The sequence below is a fragment of the Melospiza melodia genome (genome assembly GCF_035770615.1).
Source record: "Melospiza melodia melodia isolate bMelMel2 chromosome 7 unlocalized genomic scaffold, bMelMel2.pri SUPER_7_unloc_1, whole genome shotgun sequence".
Taxonomy (NCBI): Eukaryota; Metazoa; Chordata; class Aves; order Passeriformes; family Passerellidae; genus Melospiza; species Melospiza melodia.
This window is the reverse complement of record NW_026948497.1, coordinates 12,192,414-12,196,031: the sequence shown is the minus strand read 5'-3', so window position 1 is coordinate 12,196,031 and position 3,618 is coordinate 12,192,414. Positions and strand designations below refer to the sequence as shown.

The 3,618-nt window shown below is 55.8% G+C and overlaps 1 pseudogene; it reads right to left on the bottom strand.

Moving 5' to 3' along the window:
* Positions 1 to 2,116: 2,116 nt before the first annotated feature.
* Positions 2,117 to 2,871, bottom strand: LOC134432896 (olfactory receptor 14J1-like; annotated as a pseudogene).
* Between the last annotated feature and the right edge of the window lie 747 nt (positions 2,872 to 3,618).

The window sequence follows — 3,618 nt, the reverse complement described above, 5'->3', positions numbered from 1 at the left end:
GCTGGATCCAGGGCCCAAATCCAACAATGTGAGGTTGAACAAGACCAAGTGCTGGGTCCTGCACTTTGGCCAGAAAAACCGCTGCAGTGCTACAAGCTGGGGACAGAGTGGCTGGACAGCAGCCAGGCAGAAAGGGACCTGCAGGGACTGATGGACAGCAGGCTGGACATGAGCCAGCAGTGTGCCCAGGTGGCCAAGGAGGCCAATGGCTCCTGGCCTGGATCAGGAATGGTGTGGCCAGCAGGAGCAGGGCAGTGATTCTTCCCCTGTGCTGAGCACTGGTGAGGCCACACCTCGAGTGCTGTGTCCAATTCTGGGCCCCCAATTTAGGAAGGCCATGGAGGGGGTGGAGTGTGTCCAGAGAAGGGCAACAAGGCTGGGGAGGGGTCTGGAGCACAAGTCCTGTGAGAAGCCACTGAGGGAGCTGGGGTTGTTTATCCTGGAGAAGAGGAGGCTCAAGGAGACAAGGCAGTGTCAGGACATAGGTTGGACTTGATGATCTCCAAGGTCTTTTCCACCCTTGCTGATTCTGGGATTCTCTAGAACCACCCTTGGAGCAGTTGCAGGAGGAGCCCTGGGCCTCCTGTTCAGAAGTTCCAGCAGCCCAGGTCCCTCAGCTTCTCCTGCCAGCCCCAAAGCCCATCCTGTCAGTCCTGCAGAGCCTCTGCAGCCCCTCCTCACTGCCCAGAACAGGGAGCCCCAGAGCCAGACACAGCAGCCCAGATGTGCCCCCCTGGCCTTGGGTGCCTCTGGCAAGGGAGCAGCACCAGGCACTGCAGGAGCCTGCAGACAATTTCTGCAGCACTTGTAAGATGATCCTGCTGCCCAAGGGACGTTCCCATGGTGCCAAGTCAGGAACTGCAATGGGGAGTGGGGCAAGAGAGGAAAGGGCAAACAGGGATGGGCTGTATGCTGGGGAGGGGACAGGGATGGGCAATAGGAAGAAATCTGGATCAGGAAAGAGGAAAAAAAAGCATAGGTGAAGGAAAGGAAATGCTTAGGGCAGTTTGGGGGTGGCTGCCAGGCAGCCCTGGCTCTGAGCAACAGCGTCTGCAGTGGGACAGGAAACTCCCAGCTGATGGGAGTAAACTTTCTGGCTGACTGCAGAGGCCAGGACAAAGCTGAGTGGTTTCCCTGGTGTCCTCCAGCCCTTGCTGGCCTCAGGGGCTGATGGCATTTTTGCTCCCTCAGGTTCATGTCCCGACACCAACAGCATTGGGGTGCTCCTGCCTGCTCTGTACAATGCAAACAGGGGCTGCTGAGCCAGTGCTGCCGTGTCTGTGCCTGTAAGGATGGGGCACCTGTGTGAGCTGGGGAAGAGGCCACGGAGGCAGAGGGGGGATGTTGTTGGCAGCTCTCTGAGGACGCTCTGGGACGCTGCCCTGGGCTGTGCAGTGAACTGGGGATGGATCAGCCTCTGCTCTGCTGCTCTTTCCCGTCTCCCCCAGGGCCCTTGCAGAGCCCCAGCCATGCTGTTTGCCTCCAGCCTGCCCAGCAGCCTGGGGCTGCTCACAGGGCTTTTCTGTGCTGAACATTGGTCTGGGTGAGTTCTTGAGAGAGCCTGGGCAAGGAGCCTGGAGGCCCCAGGCCCTGGGCTGAGGCGTCAGCGCTGCCCCAGCAGTGCCCAAGGCCTGTCCCTGCTGCAGCCCTGGCACTGCCACCCCCAGGGCTGTGCCCGGCCCCATGAACACTCAGGCTCTGCAGCAACACCAGGGCCACCAGGGCAGTGGGGCAGGGTCATGGCAGGAGCACTGGCAACACCAAGTGCTGCTGCTGCTGGGCACAGCTGCTGGGGCAGTGCTGATCTGCCCCAGCTCTCCACACAGACATTGCTGCTGCAGCTCCAGAGAAGGGGACAGAAGAGGGATCTCCAGTAAAAACTCTGCTGGGAGATCCTTTAGTTCATTTAAAGCCACCAAGAGAACCACTCCTCATTGACGCTTTTCCACTGTGAAGGTGGAGATAGACAAAATGATAAAGAGCACAAGCAATGATCTTGCTTTGTGAACATTACTGATATCTAAAACAAGGAAAAAATAACTCAGCAACAAAACCAACAAGAACTATTATAGCTTGTTATTGGGATTTTAAGAAATTGCTAGCCAGATTAATTTTTCTAATATCCTCCAGTCACCAATCTCCACACTGCAGCCTTGAGCTCCTGGTTCCTCAGGCTGTAGATGAGGGGGTTTAGGGCTGGAGGCACAACCGAGTACAGAATTGACACTGCGAGATCCAGGGATGGGGAGGAGATGGAAGGGGGCTTCAGATAGGCAAATGTGCCAGTGCTGAGGAACAGGGAGACCACAGCCAGGTGAGGGAGGCAGGTGGAAAAGGCTTTGTGCCGTCCCTGCTCTGAGGGGATCCTCAGCACAGCCCTGAAGATCTGCACATAGGAGAAAACCATGAACACAAAACAACCAAAAGCAATAGAGACAGTGAAAATAGAAACCTTAAGTTCCCTGAGATAGGATTTAGAGCAGGAGAGCTTAAGGATCTGAGGGATTTCACAGAAGAACTGGCCCAGGGCATTGCCATGGCACAGGGGCAGGGAAAATGTATTGGCCGTGTGTAGCAGAGAATAGAGAAATCCAATGGCCCAGGCAGCTGCTGCCATGTGGGCACAAGCTCTGCTGCCAGGAGGGTCCCGTAGTGCAGGGGTTTGCAGATGGACACATAGCGGTCATAGCACATGACGGTCAGGAGGAAAAATTCTGCTGACACAAAGAAAAGAAAAAAGAAAACCTGTGCAGCACATGCTGAGTAGGAGATGTCCCTGGTGTCCCAGAGGGAATTGTGCATGGCTTTGGGGACAGTGGTGCAGAGTGAGCCCAGGTCACTGAGGGCCAGATTGAGCAGGAAGAAGAACATGGGCATGTGCAGGTGTTGGCCGCAGGCTATGGCGCTGATGATGAGGCCGTTGCCCAGGAGGGCAGCCAGGGAGATGCCCAGCAAAAGGCAGAAGTGCAGGAGCTGCAGCTGCCGCGTGTCTGCCAATGCCAGCAGGAGGAAGTGTCTGATGGAGCTGCTGTTGGACATTTGCTGCCTCCAGACATTGGAACCTTTTGAAGGAGAAAAGACAGGGACGACTAGGGGGAGATTTCTCACAGAAAAATCAAAGCTGTTTCTCACAGTTTCCTGCCACTGAACACCTCCCCCTTGTCTATTTCTAGGAGACCTTACTTCACCTTTGTTGCTGGAGCCCTGATTACTACTGGCCAATGTTGTCTGAGGAGCTGGACCTTGACCCGCATGACACCTGGGAGTCAGCCCTGACCTCCAGTTCAGTTCAGGGCAACAGTGAGGGCAGGGGCCAGTCCTGATGTTTGGATTTGTATAAATAATCTTCTCCTAAAGCAGACGTGCTGCCTGGGTGAAGGAATGGTGATAGCAGGATGCAGAACGAGGGATTCTGCTGCACGTGCAGAGAACAGAGAGTCCAGAGAGGCAGTAGGATTGTCTGAGGCTTAGTGCAGACTTAGGGGAGCTGCTCTGTCCCTCTCTCCTGCTCCAGCTGCCCTGCACTTACACCTTTCTGAGATCCACTCCTGGGTTACCCTGGACAGCCAGGAGACACTGCTGAGAGCAGAGGGATCCCTGGCACACAAAGTGGCTCCT